This window comes from Rosa rugosa, chromosome 2, assembly GCF_958449725.1.
Source record: "Rosa rugosa chromosome 2, drRosRugo1.1, whole genome shotgun sequence".
In the NCBI taxonomy this organism is placed as follows: domain Eukaryota; kingdom Viridiplantae; phylum Streptophyta; class Magnoliopsida; order Rosales; family Rosaceae; genus Rosa; species Rosa rugosa.
In genome coordinates this window covers 41,339,316-41,363,148 of record NC_084821.1, presented here as the reverse complement: position 1 = coordinate 41,363,148, position 23,833 = coordinate 41,339,316, and the positions used below count along the sequence as shown (strand labels likewise).

The 23,833-nt window shown below is 38.1% G+C and overlaps 2 long non-coding RNA genes across 5 annotated transcripts; one reads left to right on the top strand and one right to left on the bottom strand.

Moving 5' to 3' along the window:
• Positions 1-580: 580 nt before the first annotated feature.
• LOC133732977 (uncharacterized) lies at positions 581-5,799 on the bottom strand. 3 transcript variants are annotated; one of them, XR_009857434.1, is made up of 7 exons: positions 4,777-5,799; positions 4,101-4,226; positions 2,678-2,788; positions 2,504-2,563; positions 1,927-1,989; positions 1,600-1,800; positions 581-896 (listed from the first exon to the last, which is right to left on the bottom strand). It is a non-coding gene; the product is annotated as an uncharacterized LOC133732977 (long non-coding RNA). The 3 variants fall into 3 exon arrangements; XR_009857433.1 differs by having other exon boundaries at positions 585-824; XR_009857432.1 differs by lacking the exon at positions 581-896 and adding an exon at positions 1,221-1,507 and having other exon boundaries at positions 4,777-5,200.
• Positions 5,800-13,711: 7,912 nt separating this feature from the next.
• Positions 13,712-19,045, top strand: LOC133733008 (uncharacterized). 2 transcript variants are annotated; one of them, XR_009857449.1, is made up of 8 exons: positions 13,712-14,108; positions 14,229-14,318; positions 14,840-14,905; positions 15,570-15,659; positions 16,190-16,367; positions 17,326-17,501; positions 18,235-18,423; positions 18,778-19,045. It is a non-coding gene; the product is annotated as an uncharacterized LOC133733008 (long non-coding RNA). The 2 variants fall into 2 exon arrangements; XR_009857448.1 differs by having other exon boundaries at positions 16,183-16,367.
• The last annotated feature ends 4,788 nt before the right edge of the window (positions 19,046-23,833 follow it).

Genomic DNA, 23,833 nt, shown 5'->3' with positions numbered 1-23,833 from the left:
CATTGCTTTCTTGAATTCCCAATGTTGAAACTGAAGTTTGGTTCTGTAGTGCCCTTGGCTCAACACATTGTCATGCTGATAGGCACTTTAAGGATAATTTTAGATATACACTATGCCAAAAAAGGTATCAGACGACAGACAGAAACTGTTGTCTGATTTGGAGTGCCACCGTTGTAGAGCGAGCCGTTGTCTGTTGAAAATTCAGACAACGGTGGAACACAGTTGTCTGAGAAACACACAAACGACGGGTATGTGTTAAATCTGTTGTCTGATAGCTCGACAGATGGCTCGGCAGATGCCAGGCGCAGCAATTGAGCCGTTGCTTTCAGACAACAGAATTTGTTTAAGTCCGTTGTTTGTTAAGCCTTGTCAGACAACGGGGTCCTAGTGTTTTTTTGTTGTGTGAGAGTAAATTAGAAGACTTATTTTTTTAAAAAAACCATTGTCTGATAAATGAGAAATTTGTTGTATGATCATTTAAACATTCATTTTACCTAATGAACAGTAGTGATCAAATGGAAATAAAATTTTATGCAAACAATCAAATGAAGTAATACTACTCTAACCCATATTTTAAACTTCAAAGTACATTGGATCCACCAAGATACAATTCGTATTAGTCATTGTTCCACAAAATCATGAATTTGTGACAATTTATTGTTTAACATTGCATCCGGGACAAAGACATTAGTGTGCTAGAAATGGATCATTGTCTATTGGACTATTTATGATTGCTTGCCCACTTCGGCCACGACTAATGCTTGCTCCTGCTGCTCCTCTTTTTTTCTTCTGCTTCTGCCACCACATCAACTTGTTTCAAGAAGCTGCATACAATACTCCCACATCAAAAGCCACACTACCCATGAGCAACATGACAAAATGACAGAAGTAAGAAGCTGCAGAGAAAGACAAAATACAAAGACTTATTTTTACATCTGGTATTGCAAACTCAAGTAACCAATGTATATTCATGACCAAAGTATACTTCTGTATCAGCTGGTAAAGACATGATCTTTGTAAGGGAAGACTGCATATATAACAGACTATCAACTTATTAATAAACAGATTTTGAAACACACACATATAGTATATATAAGGTTGAACAAATGTAACAAGATAATCATTGCTTCGAAGTGTTCAAAACCAAAGGACCACCTTGACACCTTCACTATTAATTGCTTTGAACGGCCATTAAGTTGCAAAGCTTTGCTTTTTATGTTTTATCTCAAGGGCGAGCATTAATCACAGAAGGCAAATGCAACACATAACTACAACATTGTTCTTTAATATGTGTTATGGCTTTGTCCTAGACCAATCTTATAATAAATATCCTAGACCACTGTGATTTGAGTAAATTAATCACATAAACAACTAGTAGAGTTCAAGTTAACCTACTCTCTAAATCTGGGTGTTCTAGTTCCTTTGAAGAATCAGATCCTTTGTGGCAGAACACCACCAAATCTGCTTCCCCACTTGATCTTTTCTCCATCCTCAAAAGAAGATAATACTGTCCAATTTTTTGAGGAAAAAAAATATACCAAATCTTTGTGATGTTTCTGAAAAGTTATAATGTAATACACAATTATCAAGTGGACTTACATGGACCGAATGCAGGTCTGAAAGCTTTTGAACATTATCACTGTCCATAGAGCATGACTCCGAGAAACGAACATTATTGAATCCAAAATTCTGCCCACAGATCTCTGACATCCCTGACACTAAAGAACTTTCCATAGCATCCTTCTCTGATGCAGCAATATCGGGAAATGCCATGGAGAAATTTGATTGTGTAAAAGAGACCTGTTTGAGACCATAGAATTTGAGCTAATAAAGCAGAAATTTTGAAAAATAAAGTAGTTTGTGATCTGACTCCTGAATCATAAACTCCAACCAAAGACTAAATGCAATTTAGCAAATTCTACTTACTTTGAGTAAGTCCACAAGAGCTGGATCAGCATGTTTGCTTGCAGAAATATCCGAAGATTGCAACTAAGAAACAAAGGAATTATTTCAGTATCCCCAAAAATAAACAACAGCAAAAAGGTTTTCACTGTATCACAATGTCAATAACAAAGCCACATCCAAAAAGTGAAGCTGTCTCAATCATAACCATTAAGGCCTTGTATGGTTCTTAGACAGTGACAGAGTGTAATGGTTATACTCATTGTAAATTGTAGATTGCTGATTAAGGTCTCATACTTAATGCAAAACAAGCAGACTGCTGATTCTAGCAAATCATCTATGCATTAATTGGCCAAATATGAAAACATAAAGTACTTTGAAAAATAAACAAACATGAATGGCCAAATTAAGTTCGAGCTTACAAACAATCCAGAATAAATTAAGTTAGCATAGGAAGTCATGAATCATATGAAACTATTGACTTAGTTTTGCATATTTCTCCAGCTATAGTAACAGGTAGCAAATATAAAAAGGATTTCTTTGGAATTTGGAACACATAAAGAAAGTTACATGATAATAGGAGGATATCCAGTGTTCTTACCTCTGTACCAACGAAGACAAGAGCAAGGTCCAAAGGCTGATGAACTTCATTGCTAGGGCACTACGGAAATGAAGAAAGATATATATAAGATAAAATTAAGAGTACAAGAGGAATTATAAATATTGAAACAAGACGTTATAAAGTCTAAGACATCACAAGAACTGCAAAAACTACCTCTGCAAACAGAAGAAAAAAATACCAGCAAGTTCGACCAGCCCCCTTCTGAAAGCAGACTTTGCTAAATCCTTTGGAGAGAGAGTCTGGTAATTAATGGCTGCCTTGACTCTGTTATTTGAAAGCATATAATCAGCAAATTAAGAACAAAGAGCATTATTTTAGAGAAAACAACCCTCAACCCCTAAGATGGTTGCTACCAAAATGTTCCATTATTTTATCAAATTTCTATGTGCACAACACACTGCCATCAAAGGAGATGACACGTCGATATTGCAAGGCTCTATCCAAGAGTCAAAAGATAGATTCTTTTAATATTTTACTGAAGGGTTAGATTAAAAATAGAAAAATGAATCCCACAGGGTAGCCACCCTGTTGTCTCCCAGGTCATATTTCATATCCTGAAAGGAAGATTTGCATGGCATCATTGGCCTGAACAAGACTAGACTAATTTTCGGATTTGAATGGATTGGACGAGCTGAAGTTAGCACTGCCATTGTGTTTGATGTAGAAACTGACTACCCGTATAACTTGAAACTAAATGGATCTCAATTTGATAGGAAGGCGAGCATAAGTAAATTAAAGTGACATGGAACACAGCGGCCTGAGACTTGCCAACTTGAGTTGAAATAGTAAGAAAAGGTAACACATACTGATGGTAGTTACAGTTAAGCTCCCAACAATACTCTTGCTTAACTCTAGCTAGCTTCAATCTCCCAACTCTAATGGATAAAACCCTATACAACAAAAGCAGTGGTTAAAAGCAAAACCAAAACCAAAACATGGAGCCAGTGGCGGAACTAGAGAGTTCCATTTGAGGGGGCCGAACAATTATGAAATATGTTATGGGGGGGCCAATCTCATACTTCTTGTCTAAATCATATTAAATCTATACACCAATTACATGTGCCCATGTGTGCAAGTGAAAAGTTTGGGGGGGCCAGGGCCACCACCGGCCCCTTAATAGTTCCGCCACTGCATGGAGCCGAGAATTTAAGGCGGACCTTCAAAATTAAATACTCCTGTTTTGTATAAACCAAAAGCATATCCAGACTAAATTAATAGAGAACTGAAATCCCTACATCAATACTTCACCAAAACTCAATGCATTATCAAAGTTATTCACATTGTCAAAAGTGGGAAAATAACTCAACATATAAGCCACCCTCATTGACCAGTTCACATTACTATGTACTTCAATTCGGTATCTTGATTACAAGAACAGAACACAAGGCGGTTTATTTATACTTTTAACTTAATTACTATATGTAAAAAAAAAAACAGGAAAACCAGTTTCACTCTCATAAGTCTACCTCTAAAAAAGTTAAGTTCTTTTGCTCTCAAACACTGTGTAGTATACATTACAAAACGAACTGCAATTTGAGCTCATAATACGAATAATCCTTGAGCCAAAAAAACACACCTGAAGTTCAACAAAATGGGAATGGTATCCTACAGCATTGACATTCGATTTTCTTTCGAGATCCACTTTTAGAATCAGAAGCAAATTTCGACCCAGATTTGTTGTTCTTAGAACTTTGATTTCTCCCTGCAACTCGAAAACCAAAACCAACTTCAGAACAACAAAAAAATCTAAACTTGTTTCATTCAATGCACACACATACATAGGCTTCCACTCAAGAAGATTTACTAAGTACCAACAGACAACAAGAATATCTAAATTACAACCAAGTTGTTCATACAAAACATAATAAAGAAAAGATTTCACCAACAATTCAATAAACAACTACTAACCACAAAGTCCACAAACCAATTAACAAAACGATCAAATAAGTATAATCTACCAAGAATTAACAGAGTAAAAAGAATGGTCTTTCACCAAACAAAGATGGCACCCACTTTTGGACAACTAACATTTACATTTGAAAATATACCCATCTCTTTAACACCTGACAGAAATCGGAGGACTTGACAATCATCTAACAAGGTAAAGTTAGAACAACCAAAGAGAAGAATATGAATGATTGCACATGCAGTACCAATTAAGGAAGTCGCGCTCACCCCAAATTCCTAAACGGAACAAAAATAGAATTCAAACACTTGCAGCTCAAGTATTTTTGCCCAATTCCAAACTTTACCTTGACAAACAGACCACCTCGGGCAGAGGATATCGACGATGATCTTCTTCCGCTACTGTTCCAAGTAACCCAGCTCGTTGTTCTTGTTATTGTTGAGTCTTCGTCTTCCTCCTCATCTTCTTCATCCAGATTTATCGATTAATGTACCGAGAAACTCCCCCCTCCCCCCTTTTCCTCCTCTTCCAAATCCCCAAATTGAAAACCCTAATCCCGTGTTTTCAGAAGATGGTGTTCTAAGAAGATGGGTTATGAGAAGAAGATGGGTTTGGAGATGAAGATGGGTTCGATCCGTAAAGAGAAGAACACGGCGGGGGTTTTGCTTTGAGATATGAGTTTTCAGGTTTTTGTCGAAGACTAGCTACCCCAGTGTTGAAAACGGCCAAGTACATTTAAGTTTTGCTGTTTTGTCGAAGATGGGAACCCAGTATGTATGCCCTAGCTATTAATTCTTGTCAGAGTGTGGTAGACAAAGTGCATTTAAGTTTAATTTTTTATTTGTATAACCAATTCAGACAACACACAAAATAATTTTGGTTGTCTGATAATATACAATGAAACTTCAGCTTATAGATCCAACTAGCAAATCTCCCGCCTAGTGCAAAGGGACAAACTCATTTTTCCCGCCTAGGATTACCATCGCACATTCACACAACAAAAATAAGTCATTCCGTTGTAGGAGCTTACTATCGTGTACCAGCATTTCACTCAAATATTGGCCTTTTTGGGGCTACTCACTCACATTTTGGGGTACATGTGATTTTCTTCCAAACTTGCACAACGGAAACAAAAAAATGCGTTGTATGTTATTTTGCAACTTACTCTCATACAACATATACAACAATACTGTTGTGCAAGGTGAGTCAAAATTTCGACCCAAATTTGAGCAAGGTGAGGGGGAATTTTTTTTTACATTCAGACAACAGACAAATCCTTAAAACTGTTGTACAATAATCTTGGACCCAAAAAAATTGATGTACGACCTCCTTATACAACGCCAATCTCATTAAACCTGTTGTGTGAAGCAGTTTCAGTGATCACACAACGGAATTTTTTTTTTCGTTGTCTAAAAAGTGTAGTGTGATGCAGTTTTTGGCATAGTGATAGCTGTAGTGATATAAATGAGAATGCCCTGGTTTTTGCTGCATTTTTTGGCGGTGGCTATCTACAGGAGTATAATTCTATTTAGAGCAGAGAACTAAACTGCAGTTGGAGCCTTATACTTATAGTTTCGATCTGGTTATAATCCTGCATTTTTCAATCCTGATATTTACTTTTTTGAGTTCTTGGGTTGCTTTTTTTCAATCCTATTGTCAGGCCTACAAATAATACATTGTACTTTGTTGGATACATTAAAAACTGAGGTTTACATAAGAAAATTAACCTGCCAATAATTTGTATTACAATACTTCTCTTCAATCATGTTAACAGTGTTGTTAGTTATCTACTTTTGCAGGTCAACAGTAGGAAATCAAATCGTCCAAGGAAAATTCTTTTTGGAAGTTGAAGACTATCGTGGTGGTTAATGGTTGACAATCACTTAGATTTGTGTTTTTCAGTTCGATTGTGAAGTACAAATTTTATGCATAGAAAGAAACAATAACAAGTTTTCTTATACTTTGCAATGAAATTCTATGTTTCTCTACCTATGGCCTTAGTTGCTAATTTGCTATACTTTGTAGGTTCATATACTTCTGAGATTCCTCTTATTTCTCATTGCACCTCTGTTTCTGCTAAATTTCAAGTCTCGCGGCAACGCGCGGGGTGCCATTTCTAGTATAACTTAATTTGTACTTCTTCTAATTACCTATACTGACACTGCAACAATTTAATTACATTGCAATGAAATAGATGAGCTAATGAACAATATATGTGTTGTGTATTCATGATATTTTTATCCCATTTTTGGATATTGCAAAAATACAGGTTTTATTAAAAAAAAAATATTGGTTGGCTACTAACATCAGTGAATTGCCGTAGCCAAGAATATATTTCTATATAACACCACACCGAAGCTACGGCAACGAGACCGTAGTAAAATTTCCTATTGAAAAATTGGCGGGAAGCAAATTAGTTTGGCAGCCAAAAAAAAAGTGGCGGGAAAAAAATTTAGTAGGAAACAAATTTTGGCGGGAAGTAATATAATTATCTTAATATTAATTATGCTGCGACGGCAATTTGCCGTAGTATATTTTGTAATGGCGACGGCATTAGGGGTAGCATAAAACCGTCGCAGAGTAAGTGTCGCAAAAATTTTGCCGTCGCAAAAGTGGTCTGCTACGGCTAAATGCCGTGGCAAAAGATATTGGCGACGCCACCAACGGCGTCGGAAGCTTTGCCGTCGCAGAGCCGTTGCAAATGCTTTTTTGCTACGGCAAAATAGCTTTTCGCTACGGCAAGGCGCCGTGGCTATTGCAATTTTTTTTTGTAGTGATATTGCATGAACTCTATTACCATCCAATCCATGTGATAAGTACGCTTTAAGTGATACCCATGGTTATTTCTCAAATCTTATATATTATGCATTACCTTTCAATTAAGGCATATATGTACTATTTTGTGCACACATATACACTATACCTCCATAAGTTACTTCATGTAATTTACATGCCATAATCACATTGATTAGAGCTTTAGCGAATTATCACTCCTCACAATTATATATTTTATCATAGTCACGCTATGGGCTAACCTCTATATATTTCTGTTTTGAGAAGGCTCGATTAATCGAACTGGATATATTATCCACACTACACTGTGACACCACTTTTCAAAACATGGAAATCTCATACTCGGACAACTCCGTCATTGTTTACAATGTTTATATCATTTTTCGACCGGTTCCAAGTAAGTTCTCACTTACGCTCTTTCAATTTGAGCTAATACAAATGCTTTACATGCTTCAATAACGATTTCTATAATCTAAGCATATGCTTACAACATTTGATACTTTCAATAGCATATTCATTGTGCCTATTTATTAATGTCATGCTTTAATTTAATTGCAAACCAATCAAAATTGCTACATATATGCATGTGACACTGAACAACGTGTTACGTGCGGCACTTAAAATCCTCGCTCCGAGCGCGGTATCCCCAAGGGGTAAGCCAAGGTCATGTCCTTACAAAATCCTCTCCAATCGGCGAGGTACCCCAGCGGGGTTACGAAGCCAATATATATTTTACCCGGGGCCAGGCCACCGGGTACCGGGGCCCAAGGCCACCGGTTGCCCCAACAGAGTTACATCATTCTACCCGGGGCCACTCCACCGGGTAAAGGAGGCCCACCGGCCCTCATTCAACCCCATTGGGTTAAGGAGGCTCAAGCCCTCACGTGACCCCACCGGGCCACGCTGTACAAGCCCTCAGGCTACCCCATCGGGTACGAGAGGCATCAAGCCCTCACTCTACCCCATTTGGTACGAGAGGCCCAAGTCCTCATTCTACCCTTCCGGGTATCAAAGGCTCAAGTCCTCATTCTACCTTTCCGGGTATCAGAGGCTCAAGTCCTCATTCTACCTTTCCGAGTATCAGAGGCTCAAGTCCTCATTCTACCTTTCCGGGTATCAGAGGCTCAAGTCCTCATTCTATCTTTCCGGGTATCAGAGGCTCAAGTCCTCATTCTATCTTTCCGGGTATCAGAGGCTCAAGTCCTCATTCTACCTTTTCGGGTATCAGAGGCCCAAGTCCTCATTCTACCGTTCCGGGTATCAGAGGCCCAAGTCCTCATTCTACCGTTCCGAGTATCAGAGACTCAAGTCCTCAATCTACCCTTCCGGGTATCAGAGGCTCAAGTCCTCAATCTACCCTTCCGGGTATCAGAAGCTCAAGTCCTCATTTACCCTTCCGGGTATCAGAGACCCAAATCCTCATTCTACCCTATCGGGTACCATAGGCTCAAGCCCTCAGAAAACCCCACTTGGTACCGGAGGCGGGGTAAGCCAAGGTCCAATCCTTTGCTTTTGAATCATCTCACCTCCCGAGCATTCTCTATACTTAGGGGACTTATTCATACCACTTATCACAAGTGGAGATAGTACCCGACCGGGACTATCATTGAGCTTCACGCTCATACTTTCGTGTTATGGTCTATTAATGGAAATATTGAAAATTTTCACCTATTGTTGATCGCAACAATTAAATTTCTTTTACATCCCATTAATAAGACCATAGGACAAAACTCACATCCGCTCAACATGAGTGAGCTCATCTCTTACATTCCCGTTACACATGAGCCAAACAATCAGGTTATGGCTTATACGTTCGGGTTAAGTAAGTTAGAGTTTCTTCCTCTAACCTATACTTGGGGGACTATCATGGTCACGCCATAGTCTCGCTAGTATTATCAATGGTTACTTCGATACCGGAGCTTCATTCTTAGCCTTACCGGTTTCGTCCACCGTAGCCTAAATCCAAATTCCTGTTTTACTATGTGACTTGGGGGACTCGGCGACTAACAACACTCCTGATCCTAACACATATGTATCACGTGCATACAACATTACATATCATTATGTGTCAACGAGTTCATCACACATCTATGCATCATATGCACTTCGTTATACTATCATAACACATACATTTTCGACTTATACGTCGTATGTCAAACATTACATAATATGTGCATACACACATTGTGTAACATGCATCTCACATAAACATTCATGCACCTCGATGCATTTGATCCAAATGTCACTTCGATTGCCCTAGCGTAATCAATATGCTTTGTGTGCACTCATCTTATTTGCAGGTACTAGCTTGATGAGGGCCCCGGGGCACCAACATACCCGTAGAGTCCCTTCTTACTTACGGAGTTGGGGGACTAGTATGGGTATAGCGTTCAACGAGGTCATCGCTCATACTTGGCGGCATCACATTTAAACTCCCCAACCAAGAAGCGCCTCTTACTCGGGGACTTGGGGGACTTGTACATACCACATATATTACATACCGCCAAGCATAATCAACGACCTCATAGGTGGGCCCCACGACATGGCTAGCCCCGCCTATGGCATGCATCCGGTAGGCCGACACCCGAGCTACTTTGTCATGGTGGAGGTCGGCCGGTATCTAGTTGGGAGGCCACCCTCCCATGCTCCCCAAGAGGCTTCAAGAGAAGCAATATGTACATTGTATCCCACATCGGAAATATAGAATAGATGGGGACTTCCCTTAGCTATAAAGGGAAGTCCTCCCCTTCTTAGAAGGGATGGATCCATAATCCCCACACTTGTATCACTACAAAGGTCACTTGACCTCACTCATAGTAAAATATCTAAGTGGACGTAGCCTTGCCCCAAGTGCAAGGTGAACCACTATACATCCGGTGTCATCTCTCTCTCTCCCCATCATGCTTCTTAGTTACCGTATTCTTCAGTAGAAACAGTTGCGCTCGAGAGAATGGATGTCCATGTGAAGTCTTTTGTAGATGGATCATCATATCATGAATAGGATGATTTATCCTGTCGTGACAAAGCCAATATGTGTCTAAATCCAAAAGATCTTCTCTCATAACTTTTATTGGATTAATAGCTCGAATAGTGACATAGAGTCCACTAGAGAGACACATAAACTTCTTTAAGATGCGCCTTTGTTCGCAATCATTAGAGGTATTGCAAAGGAACTCATTTCCGTTCTCTACATGCGTTTTCTCATGGAATCCGTTGGCTATTCATAGGGTACGATTTTCCCTAAGAGCGTAGAGACTTTCTGTGACAGTAATCAAGGTGCCATTTGGCAAGTGGAACTTGGGCTATTCCATGTCCTTGAATTAATACCGATGGCCCAACCATCGTAGTCACAAAGTAATATGCTCAGAATCAAAATAGAGTCATAATGAAAAGAACTCGAAATTTTATTCATAAGATAACGGAGTTACATCATTGTCTCTTTGACCAAAAAAAATCTAATCCAAAATGCTAGCTAATGCAAAACAATGGTAGTCGTCTAACTTCTTTCGGTAATTCCAAAATAAATGTGACCAGGTGAGTAGAGAGATGTCGGTGGAGTAAGGCTCGCTTAAGTACCACTAATCTCAGAACCTTCCTAGACATCACACTTACTTTGGGTGAGCCTACTTTGAAGAAAGACTAAACCATTGACATATACTACAAAAATATATGGCAATTGCCTATTACATCTCTTGGAAAAATAAAGACTTAAACAGAATTGGCGATCTATTGATCCCAGCCAGATTTGTAGTCTTCAACCCTTCACTCTAGATCATCTTCTTGATCTTCTTGTTCCATATCGTGAGCTTCTCTTGCTTCACAATATGCTTTGTAGGCGGTGACAATTTCTTCACGAGCTCTACAAATGTGTGCCCAATGACCAGATACTCCATATCGAGAACATACACCTCTTTGCTCAGACTCCATTGATTGAGGCACTTTGAAAACGTCATTTAGATGGCTCTTAGTGTTGGTGGCGCCACCAACATGGCCAGAGGCGTTGCCTCCCTCTCTTTTTCCATGTTTACTTCTTCGGTTCCGTGTTAGCCTATTTTGGTGGTTACCTTTCCAAGTAGAGCGATTATATGGACCAAAACGTCCAGAAGTATCCCTAAGATTAGGGTTTCGCTCTAGGCGCCCTTTCTTAGAGGTGCGCGACTATAATTGGATTCCAGAATATGCTCTGTTTCCATGGATCTCGAATTATAGTTATTCATAAGGATGTTGTCATGCTTTTCAGTGACATTCATAGCTCTAATGAGCTCATGAAACCTTGTGATACGTCCTGCAGTAACATCGATTCGATAGTTCTTAGCAACCATCAATGCAGAGACGGGGAAGGTAGAGAGAGTCTTCTCAATCAACATCGCATCTGTGATTTCTTTACCACAGAATTCCATTAAAGATTTAATGCGAAGTGCTTCTGAGTTGTAATCAATAACTGACTTGAAATCACAAAAGCGGAGGCTATGCCGTCTCACTTCTAGGTCAGGAAGCAGGGAGTCACGGACGTTGCCAAATCTTTCTTCGAGTGAGACCCACAACCTTCTGGGGTCTTCTTCATTCATACACTCGTACTGGAGCGAATCATCCATATGACGAGTCATTAGGATAATGGCTTTCGCCTTATTTGCCTCTAAGGCTGCTCTATTTTCTTCCAAAGCTTGAGCTTGCTCAACAGTTAGCATGTCCTGGCTAGGCTCGAGAATCGTATCCAAGATTCCATCGGCCTTGAGATGCTGGCGGACATCACGAACCCCCCTGTGATATCCAGAGCCAGTTGTTCCCAATGGAGCAAAGTCCAATTTTTTCAGGTTACTCATCCTGAAAGAGAACAAGAAAAATGGTTAGTTTCGGAGCGGAAAAAGCTACCACGAAAACATATAAAATTTCTGAGCGTAGTCGCTTCCAAGAAATTAGGAATTTCTGAGCGTAATCTGTAGATACCTCTACTAGCAAGGCTATTTTCTATATCACCAAGCATAAGTAACACCCTCTTGGGGGCCCACAAGCCGTGGTGGGGCCCAACTGAGACATGCATCCCGTGGCCCGATGTCCAAGCTACGCCACGGTAGTCAGAAGCGGCCAATAGCTCGCTGGGAAGCCACCTTCCCGACCTTGCCAACATGCCTTTCTAGACTAGAATAGTGGTTTCTTATCCCACATTGGAAAACATGTAAAGGAATGAGCCTCCCTTCCCTATAAAAGGAGACTCCTTCCCACTTACTCATCATCCCATTACACACTTTGTAATCCCCTTTGGGCCGCAAGGCCCAAACACACATACTATAATATTCAAGTGGACGTAGTCTCCCACTAAGGCGGGAGACGAACCACTATATTTCTTGTGTGTCTCTCTCTCTTTCTCTAAAGCTAACTAGAGCCTTCGGTTCTAACGTTAACATTGGCGCCGTCTGTGGGAAGCCAACACAAAAGCTTCGTCACGTATCATGAACTTTGGCCCGTTAGCGTCAAGTCAACGCCCATCGGGGCCGGTCAACGCCCATCAGGGAGGGTCAACGTTTGGTCAACGCCCATAGGGTCGGTCAACGCTAAACCCACTCAAAACTTGAGCTTGGTCAACGTCAACAAGGTTGGTCAATGCTGCACAAAAAAAAAAAAAAAAACTTTTTTGCCAATTTCCTCTGGACACCCAGAATATGCTCTGGGCACCAGGTCCTATCCCTCTTGACGTGTTGAACGACACCAGGTTCTCCGCTGAGAACCATCTTCACCAACCAATACCGCAATCACCGCCAAACCACCTCCGCTAGGATCCTCCGCCAAGCAAGGCACCGCCAAACTGTACACCGCCAAACCATCTCGGCTCGTTGCTCAACCTCCGCCAAGCGAGCACCGCCAGACTGTACACCGCCAAATCGTAAACCATACGAGTTAGGCGTCAAGCATCAACGTCATGCTCAGCGTAGGCATAAAAGTCAATGCATTTTTGCAGCAATTATGCTCAGCGCACAGTAGTCACGTTACACTATGCCAAAAAGGCCTTCAGACGACACACTTCAGACGACATAAGTATTGTTTTATGTCGTCTGAGTTTTTCAGACGACATAATTTTTTTTTCTGTCGTCTGAATATATACTAAAACCATACTGGTTTAATTTGGAAAAATGGTGAGCATTCAGACAACACATTTATGTAGTTGTAGAAGGTGATGATTTCCTATCTCAAATTTGGAGGGATATCCAAAAGTTGATTGAGTCTTTTCCCTCTCAAATAGCCAAGGCCTTAGTTGACTAGAAAATATTGTGACATTGAGACAACATTTAAGTGTTGTCTAAGTGTGAAGGTTGTTTTAAAATTTTCCAAGTTATTTTGACTTGGGCTTTTTGATTGAGCGGGATTTTTGGTGCTCCAAAGGTTTGGTCTAATTTATCATTTTTCTTCGTTTTTCTTACACAAACTCTCTGTCTATCTATTACTTTTTTTCTTCTTCTCTCCTTTGTCTCTATTTCTCCGTAAGACTGAAACCCAAAAAATCAGAAACGCACCAAACCCAAATCTGAATCACACATCCCTTCCCGTTCGTCTTCTTCGTCATTCTTTTTTCTCACTCTCTCATATCCCGATCCATTGCCTCTGAAATTCAATCCAGGCCCAAAAACCCTAATACCCAAAACACAAATCCTAACCCCTCAGCTCCAATACCCCACATCTCTTATGCTCTCCCCTCGATTTTGTACTTTTATGTTCTGTGAATGTGTGAATTGACGACTATCTCAATTTTTATGAGGTTTGAGTTGATTTTTCGATCCATGATAGATTTCCAATTGCCCGGGCAGAAATTTTGGTTTCCAAATCGGCAAGCTGAGCATGAATCTTATTTTCAGTTCATCCTCGCGACTCTGCTTTGCCTCGTTTTGAAAGGTATTATAATACAACTAGTTTGCTTAGGATCCGAATTCTTATTGATAGTTTGTTGTTTTCTGTAATTTGGATTTTCATTTAATCGGAGGTTAATTTTGGTTAACTTTCGATATTTTATAGTGATTCTGTTGAGGAATTCAATGGGTTGCAAGTTCAGCAAATAATTGCTAGTTGTAGAGGTTTTGGTTTCCGGTACATTTGATTAAACTGGTGAGTAATATTGACAGAAATTTGGTATATGACTAGTACATTTAGTTTTAAGGCTGAGTTGTATTTGTATTTTCAGTACCAATTTGGTCAGTTTCTCAAGAGACTACTAGATGTTGGGTTGAGTGGTTTTATCAAATATGAATGATAAATATCATTACGTTTTCCCAACTAAATACCTAAATATGTTCATGCGTGGTAGAATTTGGGCCTTTCAATTGGTAGTGAGCCTTTTCTTGTGGGCATCATCAATTGTTTGAAAGTTTGGAATCTGAATGATGACACATGAAAATTGGATGATCTATGCATGTTTCCAACTTTGTTTCAATAGTCAGATGACTCGGATATAGCTTTTGTTATGTATAATCAATGGTATCAATGAAAATCATGTGTCTTCTTGGCTACTGATATTGAAAATTTGTCAGCAATATTAGTGTAGATTTGTCATCAACTTTCTTCGCTATGTCAGTTGTATACTTGAAAATTGTTCATCTAAGACTGAATTTGGTGGTCTCCTTCCACAGGGTTAGGGTTTGTGGAATTTGGCTGGTAATGTTGCTCAGTGCTCACTCTCAGATTCTTTCATTAAGGTATTTGAATGCATTAGGGTCAGTTTACTATTCTTCACTACACAACACTAATTGATATGAATGTATTTGGCTTTGACTGTGAATTTGGTTTTCTTTTCTGTGCTTGTAGCTCCGCATTTGACTAGTTTCTTTTAGACTGGGTAAACTTTCGCTTTCTATTATCCAATTTGAAACTGAAATATATTTGAAAACAAAAACCTGTTTATTTATTTCCATAAAAAATGTTTCTGGGTTTTGTTAATTTCAGCAAATAAAACTAAATGGTAGGAGTATTATGATTAGGTTCGGTGTGTAAAGATAGGACCTTTCATATTCTTTGAAGCATTATGGAGTGTTTATAGAATTGAGTAGTTTCATTTTCATTTTGCATCCCTATACGCATAATTTTTTTTTTCTCTTTTACTAATGTTGGTATATAGAGTTTGGTAGTCTCGGGTGTTTTGAGTTTTCTGCGTTTTGATTTCTTCAGTTGGGAGAATTACTCATTTCCACTTTTGACTGAATAGTGACAATTGTATACATTCTGCAAGTGGTCTATGTTGGTGTGTCTTCGTCTGAGATGTAATCCTAAAAATATAATAGTTTTTGCTCTTTAGTTTCCAACAATGTAACCCTTATCATATATTGGTTTTGAGATTTATGCCTGACAATTGGTTTTAAACAGGGTGGATGCATGGGCATATCGATGGATTCCAGAGCAAAGAAAATGCAAGACCAGATGTTTCAATCATTAAATATAATGGTTTTAAAATAGGTGAGCCTTCTTATTTACAATTACATTACCTTTTCTAATGTGGTATTGCATTGCATATTTGAGTCACAAGATTAGGGGCCCTTTAGATTAAAAGGTTTGATCAAAATGAGATCTGTAGCTTGAAATTGAGAGTTTTGCTGCAATTGCTTGAATGTATACTGTGCTTTTGGTTGCATTGGTTGTGTCACTCCTCAGTCCTCAGTAGCTCATTGTTTTGTTTTTGAATGATAGTAATAAACTTTTGGTGTTCATGTTCTGTTTTTGTTGAATAGGTCTAGCATAATAGTAGGTTCTACAATCTTCGAGGTCCTTAATCAAACATATTTGGTTTACTGATTTTATTGGCTATATAAAATCACAGACTAGAATCAAGTATCAAGCTTTGTGATTGAAAGTTTGAGACTTTAAGTTTGGACATTCTCTGTAACATAGCAGAAAAGTTTAGACTTGAATTTTATTGAAACTCTTTTTGCAGGCTTTCGTTTTTGATTTTCAACCTTAAGATCCTAAAAAAATATTTTAGTTTGCAGGATGATAATGAGTATTCCCTTTCAAAAATTTGGAGTAGAGACATACAGTGTTGAGAAGGGATTCACTCTCGGATTACACTTTTTCTCTGAATCCCTGTGTATAAATCTGACATCTCCAGCTGCTTTCCAATTCGAGAAGCCTCCATCAAAGTCACCATCTACTGTTACGCAATATCAGGTATTCGACATGTTTAATTAAGAAGATAGGTCACCAATATGTTCACTTTGACAGCTCAAGAGGAAGAAGGTCAACAAAACAAGAAACGGTTATTGGTGATTGCTCTGATCACAATTCCTATGATTATGATCCTACTGAGAACAATGATGTATTTTCTAAAAAGGAGAGTACGTAGTCAAGTCAATTGGTAATCTTCTTAAACTGTTAATATATATATATATATATATATATATATATATATATATATATATATAGAGAGAGAGAGAGAGAGAGAGAGAGAGAGAGAGAGAGAGAGAGAGAGAGAGAGAGAGAGAGAGAGAGAGAGAAATGTTGAATCACTGTTTTTTTTTAATTTTTTACTTTAGTTCTTTCACTAAACCTTGGGAGAAGAATCTAATTTGTTCTTACAGAACTTTTTGTTTAGGGATTATAGACAAAATTAAAAGATCAGTTTATAGGCTATTAAATGTAATTCCAGCTACAGTCAGTTTTAACATCAATGCTCCTAATATGTCTACAAGTTGGAGAGGGTGGTTTATATATGTCTACAAGGTACAGACAGTTTCCGTATCTCTGTTTCCTTTCATATATGTTTAGAGCTTTTATATATTTCATAAGTTAGTGATGGATTAGATGCTTCATGATATTATCAAATTGAATGATCTGGTTTGCAACATTTTGGATAGTACAAAAAGATCATGCTTTTTTCAATAGATATAAGTTGATTCCTTTTTTTTTACCCTTCTTCTTATTGCTCTTTGGTATCTAAAAATCCATTCTTTACAATCAGCAGCAAGACAGAACCTATGTATATTACATTTCAGAAAACTTAGGCAGGAGAGTGGTAAATTACATAAGCATTAATAACCTAAAGTACATTACATTTAGGTTTCAGATCATTGCTGGAATGCTCTCATTTGAGCTTCCGAGTTATTCATGAATTTGCCTTTTGTTACAGGAAGGATGAGACCTGGGTGAGCCAGACAGAATTGTGAGGATTATGATATGCAGTGGCCTTCATCTCTGTTCAACTGAAGCCCCTTAGTTCGATTCAAAGTTTTCATGCAGATCGAGAAGAAAGACATCCAAGATTTCAGAACCAACCCATCTTTTTGAACGAAATTTACGAAAGAGGTGAAATACTACTTCTTTGAGTCTTTCATTTGTATCATTGTAAATAGAAAAACTCTTCTGCTTCTTCATCTGGTTAGTATAATAGGAAAGTAGCATATAATGAATTCTATTATTCTTTTGGATGACTTCTCTGTATGTTTCTTACAATAGTTTGGAACTTGATTCAGCTCCAGTTTTATGATAATGTCAAGTTCCACACTGTGGACTATGGTGATCTTTTAAATAATAAAATGGTCTGAGTTTATGCAAAAGGCTTGGTGTTCAGAAGATGCTCTGTAACCATTGCAGAAAGGAAAATGTAGTTAACCCAGCTTAATACTGAGATTGATTTATTTATGTTATTAACAGAAGTAGTTTTTGCACTATGTCCCATGCCTTCTACATTCTATCATCTGTGTTTACTATAAACTCTTTCAAACATGCATAGCACATAACGGTCGGAAAAGTAAGGTTAGCATAGTGTACCTCTCATTTACAGAATACTATATTCACTTACTGAAAGTACAAAGTGCACTTCTCCTATGCATTTGTATAGCATGCTATACCTTATTAATCTTGTGTAAGAGTCGCTTCACATTGTTGTCTACGATTTGATCTGTGTAGGCTGTTAATGGGTGGCTATGGATTGTATCTTGGATACCGAAAATGATATTCTGATTATGTGGTATGAAAATACAATCAACCGCAGCATAGAAGTAGTAACTGAAACAAGATTATGTTGTGATGATTTCAGGAGGAGAAGGCCAAGGTCGAAGACTTGCACCCCGAGCTTCTAGCTGGGATGTTCTTTTTCTTTTTGCTGGAACAACTGGTGGAGCAACAGCTCTTCTGACTTCTCACAAACCCAATCTGGGAAGCAGTTTCACGTCAATGATTTCTATCGATCTCTATTGCTCTACTGTGGTAGATGAAGTAACTACAGGTAATTGTTTAGTTTCTGCAATTTTTTATTTTTTCTTGAGAGGACATCTACATTTGTTCTTGTTTTGACCATTGGATATGAGTCCTAGCCATTATAACCATTAGTATCCAGTAATTTATGCCAAGTTTCCAAACATTTTTGTTATGAATCTGTTTATTTCTATATAAGAAACTAAAATAGGCAACTATTACATCAAAATATCTTCTCGTCTAAGCACATGAGTACCCCTAGTATGTTTGGTCATGTTATTTTAGTTCATTTCTACAAGAGTGGCATCTTAATTGAGATTTCCTTTTAACATGTTATGTTTGTTTCTCCCCTATTTTGGTGATAATCATGCATGCTTCTGTGTAGGAAACTGTCAAGGGACAATTATGGAGATTATGTGATCCCCAAGGGAAGCCACCAGGTGTAATATAATAGTACAACTAGCTAGTTCCTATATTTAACTTGTGTCTAGTAGAAATTTTTCCTTCATTAAGAATTTGGACTTGTTTGCAGATTCAAATTAGTAGATATGAGCCATTTTGAATTGATGCTCATGATTAGGTTTGTGTACATGAGACAATGATGGATTAGTGGAAATTGCAATGAATGCTTTTGGATGTGGATTTTATGGTTTCATGAACGAGTAATTTTAATTTCCAAATGCATGCATACCAATTGTAACAAGAGACTAGTAATATGTGTTATTTCAAATTGCAAGTTACAACAAAGGCACACCAAAACGTGTGGTTGCAGCTGCACAAAAACAACACAAAAACCAATAAGAAGTCTATTGTCTTTTTGACAATGGGACAACAGAAAATTGTAGTCTGAAAGGCAAAACAACAACATAAGTTAGTTGAAAGTATTGGCTAAAGTGTATAACAACAACAAATAAGTGTGATTGGACGTGATTACAGACAATATAAAACATGTACTATTAGTAGTCCTTTTTATATTCAGACCACAAATATTTGTCGTCTAAATAATCTCAAACGACAGTAAATTGTCGTCGTAATGAGACTGACATAACAGAAAGAATATGATATCTATTGTCTAAACCATTTCCCAACATCACATATGTATAATTTCAAAATCTTTCACACAACACTTAAATGTCATACAAACCTATCCTAGAACGACACTTAATTGTCCTCTGATGCTCTTTACGACCACATATAATTATCGTTTAAAGTAAATTAGCACAACTTTTAATTGTTGTTGTATGAGAGAGTTCCCAAAATGCAAAACTCATCAGAGGACAGAACACTTCTGTCGTCTGATGCCCTCAAGAGACGACACCGTACTAGACGACACATTTTTGTTCGTTCAGACGACAGAACAGTTCTGTCGTCTGAAGGCCTTTTTGGCATAGTGTTAATACTGTTATCACCGCCAAATACCATCAGCCAACAATGCCAAGAGCCACTGCCAGGCAGGTGCTACGCTAGGAACAGCAGCAAACACTCATGACGCGAACTCACTTGGTCAGCGTCATGCTTCAAAGGCCTTTGATCATCATCATTTGATCATCCTCCCCATCCTTTGGTCATCGTCAGAAGCCACAACTCATCACCTCAGCGCCACCACTCCGCTAGGCGACCTCCGCTGGGAGTCTCTGCCGGCCAAGGTACTGCCAAAGGCCATCTCAACGTGGTCATCAAGCCTTGAATTGGTCCGCTAGGGATCAATCCATCAAGGATCGATCCACCAGCGACAGTCCAATATGCCAGGACTTGCTTTAGGCAATTGATAAACGCACAGCCCAGCACTGCCAATCTTCAACAAAAAAAAAAAAAAAATTTCACCGCTAAACACTAGCGCCAACCATGAGGCCACGCTCCGCCAACCGCTACACACCACCGCTAGCGACAGGCTTCAGCGGCAAATGCTAGCTCCATCAGTAGCAACAGCAGCAAACTCCAGGGTCCATTCTTGACGCTTCAATCTCACTATCGCTAGCCATCCTCTGCTAGTCGCCATCCGCTGGCCAAAGCCCCGCTAAACTGTCATTTATCGTCAATATCACTCAAGCTCTCCGGCCTTGCTCCAGTAGTCAACCTGAGGACTTGCTTGCAATTATGAATTATGGTGCTGGGTTTCTGTGGTGGTTGAACAGCCAACAAAGCTAAGTTTATCTTCCTTTCTGCTTTATCTGTTCAGTAAACCTTATATATATGAACTCGTCATCTACTGCCGCAGCATGTCATATTTGGCCACCTGAGCACACATAAAGCACATAGCCACATAATTGCTTTGTTCGTGCTATGCTACTTACTGGAGCATCTAGGTGATGCTCGGTACACGACATTTTGTCCTTTTACTCATCACCCACAGCATGCAAGATAATAAAATATAATCACTTATTAAACATGCTAGCTAGGCCCATGCCTCTATGACAATTGACAAGTACATATCCAATTGTATTTAGGTCAGATGTATATACCATCAGCTATGTCTATTATTTTTATATGCTCACAATTGGTACATAGCTTGGCGACCCACGAGCATGTATATATATTAAATACAGCCACTATGTCATACATGTGCTACGCACTAAGGCCTTCTCCAACCCAAGAGGCCAAAGTGCCAAAGGGCCAAAAAATAGCCCTTTCTTTCTCCAACCCATGAGGCTAAGGGGTAAAGTGCCATTTTTGAGGGCCAAAAGGCCAACCCAAGGGCTAAATATAGCCTTTAGGATAGCACTTTAGCCCTTAGGGCCAAATGGATCAGAAATGGGAGGCCCACCCGTGTAGTGCTGTGTGACATATGCATGACGTCAGCGACGACTAGTTGCTGACGTCAGCTAGCCGTTGCTTTTTTTTTTTTTTTTTTTTTTTACCGTTGGCTATATAGCCGTTGGTTTGAAAAAAATAATAGCCTTTGAGTAAAGAGTATTATGACGGAAAGAAAAGGGAGATAATGGAGAAAATTCGGCGCCGTGAGTTGTTTCCGTCATCCGGTTCGACGTCGAATGAGTACCCGGAAATGTCATTCAATGACTCGGATGAGTAATTAATGTTGCCCAAATAAATTGTTATAATCTATTAAAAATTCCTTGTAACTTTTATTTATTATGAATAAATTTTGCTTGTAACTTTTATTTATTATGAATAAATTTTGCTTGTAACTTTTATCTTTTATTAATAATTTTTCCTTGTCTTACTTTGTTGTGTAACTTTTAAATGCTTATGTCATGAATAAAATAAATATTAAAAATTCTATTGCAGTTTTATTTCATTTCAACATTAGCTAAAGATATTTTTAATTATCTTTAAAAAAAAAAATACAACCGAAAAAATATTTTTTATCATATAATTTATTTCAATTACTATAAGTCAATTGACTTTAAAAAATAAGCACATATATATATATATATATATAACCAATCCAAAATGTTAAAATATATTTTAGGGCTATAATTTAGCCTTGACGGGTTGGAGACGGTTGATGTCAGATCAATGAATAGTACAGAATTTAGGGCTAAAATTTAGCCCCAGGGCCATTTTTAGCCCTTTGGGTTGGAGATGGCCTAAACCACATGACTATTAAACAAAGCTTGTCCCTTGCAGAATGCCATTTCACTCAAAATGTCTCTAAAATATAATCACCAACTTGAAATTCGTATGGAAGCCAACAAAAGCTCATGCTTCTACCACATATTTTGTGGGCAGGGACCTATATACATGTGTATAAGTTGCTGCATATGTATGTCAAAAAGATTATCTCACTGCTGCCACACGACTAGTGCATTTACACATAATTGATGTCGTCATTCAGTGGCGGAGCCAGAAATTTAGGTTTACTGGGGCACAAATATATATATATATATATATATATATAAAAACACACAAAATCTTTAAATATAATTTATATCTATTACAATGGTAATTGTCCTCGACGAGATTTCATATTTTGAAATCATTGCATGATAGTCTCATCATCTAGACTAGTAAAAATGCCTTTCTCAATATATGAAATCAAGCAATCATTCATAAACTCATCACCCATTCGACTACGTAAACGAGTCTTCACAATATTCATAGCAGAAAATACTCTCTCTACACTTGCAGTTGCAACTGGTAAAATCAATGCTAATGTCACAAGCAAGTACACCGATGGATATGTCACATCTTTTTTGTCTGAACCATCTTTTGTGCAAGATCAGTAATTCCCTTCAATAGGAATCCTTAAGGCTGTGTTTGTTTCACAGATTTTAGGCATTGGAAAAGGAATGTCATTCATTTCCTGTGTTTGGGAGTGACAATGGAAGGGAAAATGTTTCCCAATGGAAAGGAAAATGATTCATTTCCTTTCCACAAACCAAACTGAGCCTAATTGTATCCGGTTCTACTACCGATGTCAAGAAGATTTGGGGAAAAAAAAATATTTATATAATATTATAACAAAGTCAAACGTGGGACCGGTGGGAGCACATCCCTCAAACAATCCCATCAGACAAAAAAAAAAGATGAGTACTTCACGTGCTCTCCATAATCATTCATCAAGTTGAGATAATAATATAAAAATATATAATAAAAATCTGATATTAATATAATATTAATATTATATATATATATATATTAATCGTTTTCTCAAAATCTGAGTGGGGCACGGGACCCACCGGACCCCGGCCTCCCTCCGCCCCTGTCGTCATTACTATATTCCAATTATCATGGCACATAATGCGTTCGGTTAAACACCAATTTGACATTCAAAATGGATGTATATGCGTGTTATTTGTCATCAAACACTACATTTGCTTACAATTTTATCAAAGTACATACGCAAATTATTTATGTTGATTTTACAAATACACATATGAATAATTTATTTTGTTTCAAGGAAATTCAACTATTTCTACCGAGCATTCAACTACTTGCAAATGATACCTCAACTACTAGTTGACGTCCATTATCGGAGCACTTTATCCACCAAAGAAATGGAGCGTCATGCTTGGACAACTCCAACATGATTTGGGTAGTTATATCAATTCCAACTCCAACTCACTCCAAAATCGGCATAAGATAAGTAACTTTATCTCACTACACGCACTACTACAAAAAAAGCATTTTAGGACGTTCGAAAAACGTCATTGAAAACTTTAGATGACACGCAAAAAAAACGTCATCTATCAAGGAGTCATTGTAAGTCACTTACAAGGACGTTCAAAAAACGTCCTCTAATTTTTATAAGGACACCAAAAAAACGTCCTCTAATCTAAAAAAAAAACGTCATCTAATGTTTTTAAGGACACTTAAAAAGCGTCCTCTAATGTCTTTAAGGACATTAGAAGAGTGTCCTCTAATGTATATTAAGACACTTTTTAAGTGTCCTTAAATCCAATAAAAGGGTCATCTAATGTATACTAGGACGCTAAAAAAACGTCCTTATATCTATTATAGAACACAAAAAAAAAATGTCC